The sequence below is a fragment of the Equus caballus genome, chromosome 4, assembly GCF_041296265.1.
Source record: "Equus caballus isolate H_3958 breed thoroughbred chromosome 4, TB-T2T, whole genome shotgun sequence".
Lineage (NCBI taxonomy): Eukaryota > Metazoa > Chordata > Mammalia > Perissodactyla > Equidae > Equus > Equus caballus.
The window spans coordinates 73280961-73295912 of record NC_091687.1 but is presented as its reverse complement, the minus strand read 5'-3'; the positions used below and the strand labels follow the sequence as shown (position 1 = coordinate 73295912).

At 35.0% G+C, this 14952-nt stretch overlaps 2 protein-coding genes across 16 annotated transcripts in view; one reads left to right on the top strand and one right to left on the bottom strand.

Moving 5' to 3' along the window:
- Positions 1 to 14952, top strand: part of IMMP2L (inner mitochondrial membrane peptidase subunit 2) — an 854823-nt gene that overhangs the window by 428858 nt on the left and 411013 nt on the right. The window lies entirely within an intron of this gene.
- Positions 1 to 14952, bottom strand: part of LRRN3 (leucine rich repeat neuronal 3) — a 36576-nt gene that overhangs the window by 12797 nt on the left and 8827 nt on the right. For 4 of the 8 annotated variants that reach the window (XM_023640167.2, XM_023640168.2, XM_070264877.1 and 1 more), the window contains one exon: positions 1758 to 1893. The exons of the other annotated variants lie outside the window; for them this stretch is intronic. The gene's annotated coding sequence lies outside the window, so the exon portion shown is untranslated. The remainder of the gene's footprint in view (positions 1 to 1757; positions 1894 to 14952) is intronic. 8 annotated transcript variants of the gene reach the window in all.

Genomic DNA, 14952 nt, shown 5'->3' with positions numbered 1-14952 from the left:
ATAGTTTTCTTTAAAAAATAATTCCAAGGTAGCACCCCAAAACATCAGATTTGTGGAAGTTAGTTACAGCACAGTTATAATCAGGAAGAATAATTTTCAGTGCAAAAATGCCTCCTTTATAATTTTCTTTTAGAGAGTGGGGAATGAAATCTGAGTTTCAGAAGTGTTTCATATTGTATAGTGATTTCTGGATACTCATAAATTTCCAGCTTGTGATATTGTCATTTCTCATTATGAAAAGAATTCTGATTTGTATTTATTTTTAATTATAGTTTTTGCTCAACTGAGCACTTCATTAATAGCGTTATATGTGAAGTTGGTTTTTGTACATGATTAGCAAAACAAATAATATTTCTAAGCCAGAACTTGTCTCTCTACGCTTGTATTTCTTCTATGAGAATCACTGCAAGTATTGGGGAACTCTAATTTATAATATGGTAAAAAAAGTACTTCATTCAATGCTGTGTAAGAGGCAATGGATTTTGATTGCCTGATTTGCTTTTTTAACTTTTTTATCATTCGCTTGTTATTTAGCATTTGTATAGTCCCAAGTGTAGGCATCAGCGGGGAAAAGCACTCATTTATGCATTATCCTTAACATTCGCTCATCTTAGATTGAAGTATAATCATCTTATTTTCTGAATTGGGAAACAGAGTAATAGAAAACTTCCTTCAAGTTACAATTGAACTATAGATCTCTATTTGGGTGATTAACGCACTTTAGCAGCAGGGTGTTGTGAAAGCATTCAGATCCCAAAATTAGGAGAAGACCTTGTGACCTTTAGTGACTTCATTTCTAAAATGAGAGGTCCCTTCAAGCTCTATAATTATGTAACTTTTGTAATAACCTTAAATAAATAAGCTCAAAACTATTTCAATATGTTTCCTTGTGCAAAGATAATATTACTGACAGATATTGACAGAATTTGCACAGAGATTTCATGGTATTTTCAAGTTTTCCTCAAGGTTATTTACACATTATATATATGTGTCAAACTGGGGCATATAGATAGGGTGCTAATTTTACTAGGCTCAGAAGTAGTCTATTAAAAGATTCTTAAAACCTGTATAAAATAGAGAATTTGGAGGGTTTTTTTTATTTGTATGTCAGGAAGAACTTAGGTATGTTTGTGAGAGAAATACCTATTCTCTTGACAAAATGTGTGTGTGCATGTGTGTACTGAGATCCTTTAGTTCTGTTCTCAACATTCTCAATATGATCAACTAAACTTATATACTGAAGTTTCCCATTTTGTTCCAATTTTTATTCCTATCTGTACATGTTTTGGTTAATTGGTGTAGTTACGCTTTAAATTATATTTAAAAAATTTCACATGGGTCAAGAGGAAAAGTCTTACTACGTATGCTTTCCTTTTTCCCTCGATACTTTTGATTTCTAAAGGCTCATTCTTATAGTTTAGTTCCAGTTTATTTGGGAAACTAGTGCAGTGGGATGATTTGTAAATGATACCATCCTTTTATCTTCAAAGCATTTCCAGCTACATTTGGAGATGGTTTCTCAAGGCAAACTCCCCTCATTAAATGACAGAAGAAATACTTATAGGGTGCCTTGCAGTACAATGGTTTGGAAATGCATGTCTCATGTAGACCCTCTTTCAGTTATCCTATATTTCAGATGAATGCATTTAGGGTAATTATCCAGATAATTCAAGCAATTTTTAAATCATTTTTTTCTTCATTGGAAGACAGACAAATACCCGAACCTAAGTATTTGAAGTCTCAAATCTTTGAGTTACCTGAAGACTGTGCCTGTCCCTGGTGTAGTGAAAAGAAAAGAAACACTAATTCCAGCTTGAGTCGATTCCATGGACCAGGTACATGTACGCTGCCTGTGCTTTCTGATCCCACAAGCACTGCTCTTCCTAGGGTCTTCTACATGGGAGGACGTGATTGGCACATACACCAAAAAAGAAAAAGAAAAAACAGTTTGTTCTCTATAGCTTGCCACAGTAAATGCTTTTATGCTAATCTCAGGAGGGATGGTTTTTGAAGCAGAGACATAATGTAAAAGGATGGGTGCAAAAAGATTTTCATCATGTTTGTACTCCTTGATTAACTCACTTTGGCAGAACAGAAAGTCATTGGTTTGTAAAGGAGATAAGGGACCCTCTGGACAAGAGTCCAATGAGATACTCTAGATAGAGAATGAAGACTATTTTAGTTGCAATATTATTATAGAAAACTCAAAATTACGTTTCAGAGAAGAATGTTCCTCTGACAAGAACTCAGAGTAGATGGTCTCTGGGTAGTTCAGTTTCTGTTCTGCATATAATAAAATCAGTTTTCATGCTGTTAAACAAAAACAGTATGAATATCAGTGTTTTATATTTTTACTAAGAATTGTGAAAATAAAACATGTTTTGAAAGGAATTGAAATAAAATGAGCTCCTATGGGCAAAGAGTTTCTTCAAATGCAGTGAACAGGAGAATACATCAATGCACCACTTTTCAGGTGTGCCATGGGTCAGCACATGCCTGCCACGAGCTCAGTGATGGATGACACTTTTCTGTTACTGTAACTGACAGACCTGATAATTCAGATGTGGTTGGAATTATTAGTTCCCTATAATGAGCATGGGATTGTTTGCCTACTTTCATTTGCAAAGTATGCCAGATTTCCCTCATGATCTATGATTTTCTAAAACAACATTGCTTATATTTGTGTCCAGGGACTACAAGAAAGATTTTTAAAGTAGAACAACAAAAGCTCCATTGAAAGACTGAGAAAACTTCCTAAATTAGGGTTTTAAGTTTCAAATGTAATCATCTAAACAAGGCATGGAGGCAGTTTTCATGTCTATGTGCATGTTTGTGCATCTTTCAATAAGAAGAAACTCATTGGACAGGTCATGGGCTCCTTCTCTAACACTTGTGGTGACAAATAATTAATCTGAGGTGACTTGGAGATACTTTGAAGAAGTCTGGAGGGACAGACAGAGTTAGTTCTTGATGCACCCTAGGTCAGCAAAGCTTTGTGATTCATTTCATGTGTGGAAATAAAAGGTACTAAATGTAAGTTAAAGCTGTGCATTTCCTGCTTCTTGTCACCTAACTTACAGCCACTTAACTTTACAGGAGTTTCACAATAGCTCTTTACCTGGGGTTAATTACGTAGGACTGCCTTATGTAGACCACTTTGTGAGATTTGGTTGCATAAAACCCCCCTGAATTCATTTTAAATTATTATTGACACAGGAGATGATTGGATTCCCATTATACTTGCCCATGATGGGCTTTATGATGAATTCGATTTTAATAAGCTTCCAGAGATATTTGAGCACTCTACCATTTAGGGATTAGGCTACATCTGGGTATTGAACATCTAGGGAGTATGAGACCCCAAAAACAGTAACAAAAAAAGAAATATGTATTGCCTTTAAATGGTGAATAGAAAGGACCAACGTTAAAGGAGGAAGTAAAAAAAGGTTAAATGGCCATTTCTTTGAAATGGAAAGTAGTGCAATTTGCGATGCTTACCAAATTTTAATTTTGTATAAATGAGCAATATGGGCCCTTGCTAACATTAGTTCCTTTAAAACAGCTACCTCATGAAGAGCTTGGGCAATATGCCCATTTAAGCATCTTTTTTCCAGGTTGCACATGGCTGGAGGACCAATCAAGGAAAGGAGGTTCTAAATCTTAATGGGGAGAAAGGGTTCTTTCAAAACAAGGTTGTAAATTTGCACCTGCTTTATACTAGAAGCCTGGTATTCATCTCATATATGGATTAGGTGAAAACTAGATGACAAATCACCTGTTTGGATGAATTGCTTAGTAGCTAAACTATCTACAGGTAATTTAGGAATAGGTTTCAAACTATGAGTTTAGGCTAAGAAAAGCACATGGTTTTACTTTATGTTATAACTGCTTCACAGGGTAGGATTTAATGCATTTTTATGTTTGATTACTGGATTTAAGTTAGAAGAAATTTTCACTTCACACAATTGCATAAGTCAAAAATCTAGAATCCTTTAAATTTGGTCTGGAACATTTACCTAAATTTACTATTCCCGTGTGCCCAAACAAAATTGTTAGTATTTTTTTTGAGGAAGATTAGCCCTCAGCTAACATCTGCTGCCAATCCTCCTCTTTTTGCTGAGGAAGACTGGCCCTGAGCTAACATCCGTGCCCATCTTCCTCTACTTTATACTTGGGATGCCTACTACAGCATGGCTTGCCAAGCAGTGCCATGTCCACACCCAGGATCCGAAGCAGAGAACCCCAGGCTGCGGAAGCGGAATGTGCGAACTTAACTGCTACGACACCGGGCCAGCCCTCCCAAACAAAATTATTTTGTGAAGTAAAGTTATTCAATTTACCATTAATTTCTCTTGCAGGAATATTTCACATTGCTCCGTCAAAAATTATTCAACATTAATTTCATATTACGGAGCAACTTTATTTGAAGCTTGAAAGTTGTTTGAATTTTATACTTATATTTTAATATAACATTTGTTATATATTTTATTCAAGTACAACATGTAGTAAAGTTTAAATTAAACCACTATAGAGTTGGATTTCAAGAGCTAAATTGCAAATATAATAAAAATATTTTCCTGGTTTCTCTTAATGGATTACAATTCATGATACTGGTTAGTAAGATATAATATATCTTTGTGATTATTTCCGGTGTTTTGTAGGTTTTCTTGGAAGGTATAATTTTGTTTCAATGAGTGAAAGCTATCCTTAATGTATGAGAAGGATAATTAAGCTGTGTCAGGATAATGAAAAATATGGAGTTGAAAAACTCTAGTTTTGAACTTTAATGACTAATTCCTATTAATTGTATGGAGAAACATAGATTAGAAAAAGAATAGCATTTTCTCGAATGTAGACTTACTTTGGATATCCATGGACAGATAGAGTCTTTGATGCTATACTTATCCTTGCATATTTCACTGATGGTCCTGATCTTAAGAATTATTTAAGATCCTTGTCATTTCCATAAGTTTTCTGTTTTCCCTCATATAACAAATAGCAGCAAACAACAAAAGTAATAGCAATCACAATGTGCTATGTTGCAAAAACTTAGTTCCATTTTCGTGTATGTCCTTATTTGATTCCCACAATAATCCTGTCGGCATGTGTTGTTGTACTTTACAAGTGATAAAGCATGGCTCAGAGAGATTTAATAAGTCGATGAAAGTGAAAGGGTTGGTAAGTGATGGCTCCTGAGCTTGATCCCAGATCTCTGACTCCATAATCAATCATCTTTCTGTTAGGTTATGCTGCGTGAAGCTTTGTGTTATAGATACACATGCACTTGATTGCCCCCTTATTAGTTGTTAATAAAGTACCATGAGGTCTACAGCAATGTCTTACTCACTTCATAGGCATATACCCTGCTGAATATTCTTCCTTACACAATAAAATTAAATGATACTTCATTTTAAAACAAGAAAGAAAGGCTAATGGCTCCCCACATAGTTGGCAATGAACATGTTAAATTGTATTGAAGTTATATTAGACCTTTATTCTTTAATTTGGCTTTTAATTTTCTTACTGGTGATAACTTATTTGTAGACCACCTTACTAAAAGTACCACTTCAAGTCACTGTCCCTGTTTTGTTTTCCTTATATAGCATTTAAGACTCCCAGAAATCATTTTTTTGTTTACTGCCTGCTTTCCACCACCTCCACTAGAATGTTAGCTTTGTTAAAGCAGTTTCCTGTTTTGTTCACAGCTATGTCTCCAATGCCTAGCTAGAATAGTGCCTGGCTAGTTAAATAAATATCTACTGAATGAATGAACAAATATCAGTTATTTTAAATTGTAAATTCCCAAAATATCATTATGAAAAAATATTTGCTGTACAAGACACTCATTCGTGACCTTGGTTTTGCTGACGAATGCTGAGTTCCTGACAACAGTTCGCATAAGTGGAATATTGAATGATGATATAAAATTGGCAAACTGAGAAATAAATGTGTGTGGGTTTAATTTGGGAGACTACAAAACTAACAAAACCCACTTAAAAATACTAGCATGTTAAAAAAGATGTCGTTAAACACGGATTGCTTAAACCAAATCATGAAGGTACCTCTAATGCAACCTCTACCCTCATAATAATAGCTAGAATAAATCTGTCGTGAGAGAACTGGTAAAGATTGTGTATTGTTTGGATATCTTTTCCACTTAAGATAGGTTTTTTTTTCAGTTGATTTTTATAGATTATGTCTACTGCAGTAGAATAGTGTAGTGAGGGTATAAGGTATACAGATTATTTTCTTAAAATTTGTGGCATTTCTACTTAAAGAACATAGAAAACCATGTACATTTGGTTACAATATGTTCATAATATCTGGAATTGCCACAGACTTTAAAAAATAACGTAAAATGCTATAACAACAACAAAAAGAGTAATAATAAACATTAAGATAATTAAATGTTAGTGTTGAGAAAAGTCCTCTAGAAAACTGGTGTGGCTGGAGGCAAGATCGCGCTTGTTACCAGCTGATAGTGGTGAAATGGAAGGTAGTCATTAGGTCAGCACTCTGTTGGGTTTGTGGCTTTACTGAAGCCTTGATTGGAGTAAAGAATCTGTGCCGGAAAGTGATACGAACAGAAGACACTGTGTTTCCCTAAATACTTTAGGGCATAAACATGCCCTTGTTGTAAAGAAATTCATGTTCACTCTGTTAAGGACAAAAGTTGATGCAAATCAAAACAATATCTGCTATTTGTCAAGATCGGGCAAATATCGTTGGTACCAGTTTCAGCAGAAGCTCCCAGAGTGCATGCGTTGCATGTGAAATAAATAAAATTTACTTGAAAATTTAAGCTATGTATATTAGATTCTATAACATTATCAGCAGAATTGGAAATATATAGAATGACTCAGGGCTTTGAAACAGACAGCCCAGTGTTGCAAATAAATCTTGGGGAGTTCATTATTATCCAACAGAATTATTGCTCACTATATCTGAAATAACAAATCTGTGGCCTTGACATTTAATCAGAGCATGAAACACACTTATTGAATCTCATATTTGAGATTATTACTTCAGTACTGCCCCAATTAAAGCATGTGGATTTTAAAAATTCCTTTCAGACAAAGTAAAATACAAATGCTTGTTATACATGCACAGAATCTTTTTATTCTTTCCTTCATGTTCAGTCGCCTTTTCTTGAATATGCTTATTTTGAGTTTTTAGTGAACAGAAATGGCTTTAATGTAAGCATAAAAAGAACGAACCAGGAATTTTTTCTGGTGACAAAGGACCTGGAAGGTTGAAACTGCCCATATTCCTCTGTGACTGATCAGTTGAATATAAATTATTTACAACAACATACTGAAATGAAGTTTCTACCTGCTGTAGGGCTGGTATTGTAACATAATGCAATTTTATATGCCTACGTAATTTGACTTCTTAGACTTTAAATAAAAGCTTTCCTTATTCTGAATCCAAAAAGAAAGGAAGAAAGAGATGGAGGGAGGGGATCTCTGAATCTCCACCATCCTTCTTTTTTACTTTCTAGTAAGAGAAACTCTAAGTATAGTCTATTCATGAGCATCTGCAAATCACTTTGCAGCTTAAGTATGTCTTCTCTGATTTAATAGAAACTTTGATTGTTTTCTGGGATTTACATCCAGAGTAACTGTTTTTGCATTTTAATATAGTAAGAAATAGATTGAATAAATGCATAACATATTAGAAATGCTATTAAGGAAATGATTCTATGTGGTACTGTTGAATGAATGTTTTCCTTTTTTCTTCTGAACAAAATATAAATTTCTCCAATTATTTTTAAATTGATTGTTCTCTATTGTTGCCCAAGGAAAAGTGAAAAAAAAAATCTATTTTTGCGTTCATTCCATTTCTTTAGTATGATTAAGTGAAGCAGCAGAAGACTAATATGGCAGTCAGGTATTTTTCCCTCTGAGATCTGTAAGGGATACTTTTATTTGCATCCTGGATACATAGTATTTTCACACACTGAGACTTGAGTTCCTATTATCTCATTGTTATTTATACTATAAATCCCTAGTATCTTTTAGCAGCCCTACCTCACTGATCTTTGCCTGAGTCCCTGCCTCAAAAGAGTGGACTCTTAACTCAAGCATAGAGCGGTGAGAGGCTCCGGAGAGGGTTTCCATTTGGCACTAGTGGTGGTGGTGGAGGGCGTATCTGTTTGTTGATTTGTTTGTTTTTAAATGGACTATTTTTCTTAGAGAACTTTCTCAAAATCAGTGAGCTTCCAGAGAGAAGAGACTTCTATTGTTTCAAGGGCTAATAACTGAGTTCTTTCAAAAAGAGTCAACATCCCACATCAGACCAATATCTGGAGAGTTTAAAAAGGTATCAAACTTGCCATTGAATGAGGAGGAAAATGACTCAAGTTTATATTGTTCCATTTTCAGGGCCTGAAACATTCTAAATATTTGCGTCCATTCTTTTAGTCCCAATGGGGAAGTAAGTAGGTAAAGGATGAATGTTCTTCTTCCCATTTTATTCAGTAAGGAGGTGTTAATTTGCTTGTTCCAATGTGCACAGATGTTGGTAACAAGACGTGTTCTAAGGTCCTGCACAGCATCCTTATGAACAGACTATGTTATGTGTTACTGTGAGATTAAGAAAATACTTTTGAGAAAATTAATGATCTCCTATTTGCACCTTGCTCTTGTTTTTGGTCCAGAAAAATAAGCTTGCCCTTGCTGATGCTTTAAGAATTGAGCTCTCAGTGTATTCCTGGGAGTACCATGCATGGATTTGATACATCAGTGGAGTTAAATTGGCTAAAAGAGCTGTCAATGATAAAAGTGAGGATGCTATAAAAGACAATGGCCCTATCACATTCATGTGACTCAGGCAATCTGTATCCATCTCTTTTATATTTCTATGGATTTTTTCTTTTCCATTTGCATAAATTGGTAGTATACATAATAAAAAATGCAAACAACAGAAAGCAAGCCCATTTTTAAAGCTGCGAAAAGATAGACCTCCTGTCAGGAGATTTGTTCTCTTGGGGCAGGAGAAACAATAAAAATACATGCAGTATTTGTGTCTTTGAAGGTACTTTAGGGTTTTTTTCTTTTCTCTCCCAGCAAGCTAAATAGCACGTGGCAGTTGCCACAGCAACCCATTTTTGTGATTTTCAGAATAAGGGAGCAAACCAGATGTGAATTGTCAGTCAATAAGTTTCTGTTGTCATAGAAAACGGTAACATATGCAGCCTCATTTGGTCAATTTATATACTTTCGTTGTGTTTTGTTCTCATCTGCTCCTTTCCACATGCTGTCATGAATTAATAGTCTGTTCTTTGGCTGCATAATTTCTGAGTTTCATACATGATGTTAACTGGAATAACTAGATGTCAGATTCATCGAAGGTTGTTGTTGCAAAATGAAGGTTACTTGACATCTGTTTTGTCACTTTTCAGCATACTGACACATGGCTTCTTTGGTTTATCTCATGGAGAAGAATCACATTAATTTTTAAAGGGCCTTTAAAAGATTTCATGATTGTTTTATTTGGAAATACACGTTTCTGATCTATCGAGATGGGTACATTTTTGCCTCCATGATTCCTTTACTGTGGAAATAGAAATCGCTCTGCACTGAGCTTTTGGAAGTCTGTGGTCAAGCTTTTGCAGTCTGGCAAGTGGACCCACATTTTGGACCCAACACCCCTCTAACGGCTGTTGTGCCTGCAACTTCTGTTCCCTTCCTTTTATTTGTCCTCCTCTCATGTATATAAGACTGCCCCCTTCCTTCTGCTGCTTGTCCTTTCTTCCTCAGTTTTCCAGAAGTCATGACCCTCTTGTTCTGAAGAGATTTTTGCCTCTGCTTCCAATGGAGTGAGAGCCTGGGTATTTGTGTGCATATTTTTAATTTGATAAGTAGTGCAGCTTACAGTTTAGGAGAAAACATTAATGTCTCTTCCCCTGCTGCCCCTTGGCATGTCCTCCACATTTTCCATCCCTATTAACAACCGTCCTTTTCCCTACATTTAAAAATATTTCTTTAGCATTTGTTTCACAAAGCCAAAACCTACAAAGACTAGGTAGGGGGATTAATTATGAGACTTTTCTATTATTTAGCACTGTTTTCAACCATTGCTGGCAATGATATAAGTAGTTTCATGTATAACATCCCTTCCTTTCTTTTTAAACTATTACCAGCAGCAATCAAAGTGTGATGGTATTAATTACTAAACTGACAGCATGAGGATACTCAAAATGTATAAACTTGGAGCATTAGCAACAGATATGAGAACATTTCTAGAACAAAAGGTGGCATTTAGTCTAAAGCAAGTGACAAAAGAAATTGTTTTACTCTCTAGAATAATATTGAATTCTGACTTACAGAACTATACATTTATGGGAAAGCAAGACACAGCGGGAGCGGGAGAAGAGTTGTATGACTTCTGTCTCTTCTTACCTGGGGTTTCATCATCTTCAACTCTGCAAAACTAGCTCAAGCTGTGAGAAATGGAGCATGTAGGTGCATGCATGAAGCAAGGAAGGAAGGAATCTTTCAACAGTAGGAGTCATTTCTCTAGCAAATTTGGCTTTCAAAAAGGGTACCTGAATATAGGCCCAAACCCAGAGATACAAGAGGTGTTATGCTTGGGAAGTGAAAATAAAAATGTAGCCTTTCCTCTAAATCTGTGTATTATAGGAATATCACTTTTCCCTGATCCCACTTTGCACCACACTTAACCCCAAGATTTCTTAAGTAGCCAATGCAAATGCTTTATCTTATTCTCTTGCTCTCGTGCACTCTCAGAAGGGTGTCCAGAAGAGACAACCTAGTGATTAAAGGATTAGACATTGACTCTAGTTCTTTCTCTTCCTCTGTTACTGATTCCTCATCTGTTAAAAGGTGGATGATAACAGTACCTACCCCAGAGGGATGACATGAAAATTAAATAAAATAATGCATTGAAAATTCTTAGTACAAAAAAAAATTCTTAATACTGCAGTGGAAACATAGAAAGTAACCACTAATTGTTAATCACTATCAAATTAATGATAGTCGTAATAATGGTTATAACGTATTAGAATTTGTTGCAACTTAAACATAGTTTTAAGGTGGATATGTGAGACCAGGAGGAAAGGTAGAGCAAAATAGAGCTGCTTGAATGGTATTTGAATCTGATTTCCATAAAAGGTTGTAGAATTTTCCTTTCCTAGTAGATTTTTTTCCCTTGTTATTTCTGTGAAAATAACTCTTAAAATGCACCAGAGTGTTTGTCATCTCAGTTATATGGCATGTCTTAGAAGAAGAAAAATTATTGGACACCAGATAGAAGTAAGTGTGGCTAGACTTAACTGAAATATTTATAAACTGGTAAGAACTATTAACAGTTGGCAAATGTTAAAAAAAAAAAGTCCTGTATTTGTGGGTGTGAAAGAGTATGCATGTGGGCGTGCATGCTTGTGTTAAGTTGGCATTGGAATAGATAGAGCTATAGAAGTACAATTGTTAACTGTAAGTCTACAAAAATGCTAATAGAACTTTTTTGAGATGCTGGAATAGGACAGTTGTCATTTCTTGATATATGGTTACATTTGGGAGGAAACAAAGTCTTATGGCGATGGTTAAAATGTAATTTAAACATCATTCATTAGTACTCACAAGAACGATTTTTTCAAATTAGAGAAAAATGAAAATGATCTCTGTGAAGTTACTACGATAAATGGACATTCTATGGTCTCGATGAAGATCACGTTAATGTCAGCAATTTCAGATTTTTATTTTAGCAACTCAGGGCCTTGAGTGCTCATTTTTCTACACTGTGCATTCTTTTGGGAGGAAACTTACAATAAAGTTTTTATAAAAGTTAAAGTTTGCAATGAGATTTATAATTTCAAAGATGTAATTATTTTGTATGTGTTATAAATCTTCTTAGAGCCCCAGCAAAGAGGATTAGGGTAGAATGGTCTCAGAGCCTTTTGAATTTGGGATGGAATGTTCAAGAAGAGTAGAAATTTCTAATGGAGTCACAGAAAGTACTGCATCATTCTATTTTGGATAAATATGAAACTTGCTTTTTGTATGGTTGCCATTTTTTAATTATGGTTTTCCATTTAATAATTTGTCTTTTTTTTTTATTTGCCTGATTTAAAAATGAAACAAAACAACTTTTCTGTTCAAATTACTTTAGGGCACAAATTCAAAACCCCAGTCCCAAGTAATTAACACGCTTGATGCAGAGCAGCAGCAACATATTACTGTCAATAAAATGCCAATCTAGAGAGGCGTCTTGGAAAATGACTGGATGATAGTGAATTGGGCTTCTGCCAGACTTCAGCAGCTAAGAGGTTGTACAAATAGGGGCTCTTCACAGAGAAGGCACTGTTAAGTTTCTCTAAGGGTTGAATTTGTGAACTTTTGGCCATAATGTTGCTTAAGAAAAGGAATGATTTGTTAGGAACATATGGTCCAATCTTTTTTAAGTTCTACCATCACAGTCATTGTGTTATGAAATAGCCTCTAGGCAGGGATTGAATCACCTGGTTTCTGGTTCCAATTAGGTACTTTAGTAGTGAGGTCACGTGGAGCAAGGGACTTAATATCTATAAAATCTCTCTCATTTTCACAATTCTGTTATACCAAGTCTGACTCCTTATATTATTCAATGACATTTGAAAGCAAATCAACAGGCAGTATAGAATTCATTCATTAATTATGTCAGTGGCAATTTCTGGGTGATTTCAGTTGTGTCCCACATGGAATGTGGTATGTAGTATTTGAAAATAGGAATTCAAGAACATGTAGTTTTTGTAGATTTTTGGTAGACACTCTCGCTAAAGGCACATAATCTACCACCCCACAGGCATCATCTGAGAGCCAAGAATTGACCATGGATGGTGGACCTCTTTAGACTGGGGGCAGTAGAGACAGGGACTATTGTTACCACAGTCTCACAAGCATATTAACTAAGAACATCTGCTTGAATGTCTCAGTCAGATCCCATTCAATCAAATCTCTAACTCAATTAGCCATACCCTACTCCCAGTATTCTCCTGGGAAAAATACAAGACAGTGTACCTACTCTGTGCATATTCTGTATAAATTCAAGCAATTGTTCATCATAAATAAACAGTTTTTACCAAATCTAAAACAATGGACAAAGGAAAAGGACTTGAATCTTTAACCACTAGTTTTGAAACTGTGCAAAAAATCACTATGAGTTCTTAGATGTCGCTTTCAGAGATGCTGAGATTCTGTTAAAAACAAGCCCCCAAGTGAATTGATGTATATCATCACAGATACAGCTTAATAAACTTTGCTTTTATGTTAAAAATGAAGCAAAATGTACATTTATCTAACATGTAGACAGTGAATGTGTTTAGCAATATTTTTGGAATATGGTACCTTCAAAAATCTTGATAGAAAGTGACCTGTTAAGATGAGAAAATTTAGATAGATAGATAGATTTGGTTCTATTTGTGTCATACATATATCATTTCTTATCAGTATCTCAAGGTTCTATTCATTAGCTATGGACGTATTCATGTTCCTTGATTAAATGATCATGCTATGGCATGTCTAAATGAATGACTAAGTGGTATACTATCTTGGAATATCTCTCCTTTCAAAGATTCATAGAAGTCTCTATCAAATAAAGTACAAAGTAACACATTGATTTATAATTAAATATGATTATGTCAACCAAGAAGCCTCATGCTTAAGTGAGGTTAAAAGCTTACCATTACAGCCAGTGAGGTGTGGGGAAGGGTGGAGGCAAAATGTGGCTGTCGGAGGAGTTACTATTCTAGATAGGGAAAATTCTTTATGGGGCAGACAAAATTAAAAGTGTCCACTGTCTTTCCTGAGTGTACAAAATATAGAAAAATATAAAGAAGTTTTAAATATTTCTCAAATCTGGTGAGTGACATCCAGGAGTGAAGGATAGGGTTGAAACATTATTCTACATGTTCAATTTGCAAGATATTTTCAGTAAAGAAAACTTTTCTTATTTCATTACTGATTTTGATTCCCTAAGAAATGATAAAGATCTTAGATGTTCATAATTCCTTCTAGAATTCAACCATGATCATTGTTTTTTACACAGTACTCTTCTGAAGTTACACAGATTAGTGAGAATGTTTAAGTAGAAAATCCGCAAGTAATACTTTTATTTCAGATTAGTTGGATTATATTGTGTTCATTATATTATTCATGATACTAATCAGGTTGCATCATGTGGTAAAACTGTATAGTTTGAATAATTATTATATGAGCTTTCTGATCTTTGCTGAAGAGCTTAAAATTATAGAAAGAGCCTGTTGTAGGATGCTTCTACGTAAAACGTAAAAAGCTTCCCAAAGGAGAAATATATTATGCTTATTCTAAGAAATATGTGACATGGGAGGCATACTAGCATGGTTTTAATAGAATGGGCTTTGAAGTCAGACATTCAGGGTTCAAATCAGGACCCTGCCGTGGTGGGTAGTTGGGCAAGTGCTTCCCCATTCTAAGCCTCACGGAGCTGTGAATTTAAGCGAGATACCGTGTGTAAATAGCTGAGCCAGGGTTCAGGCTGTGGTACATGTTGAATACCTATTGGCCAGCATCTCCCTCTTCCTCCTTTCTCCTCCTCCTCCTCATTGTTGTACATGAAGGTAAGAAGTGGCAGAGAAAAAAATCTACAATTTTAATTTAAAATTACACATATCCTTCTTTATTTCTTACATGTGTTGAGTTAGGTTATTCCTGATGCACAGACATTTTAGCCTTTCATCACCTCAAACTTGAGTTTCATTTTTCAATTGTCTAATTACTTACAATTTTTTTTTAAAAAAAATCTTCATTCTGAGAAGAAAATGTTTATGGACATGAGCTCTCTAAACCCCATTCGTAATCCATGGACAAATCTTCAGTAACATATTTTGGCTTAATTTCACATTCAGCTTTTTCTATGTAGGACAGTCAAATTGAAGGACTCCCCTGATAGCTCTTTGAGGAGGTCACTCAGCGA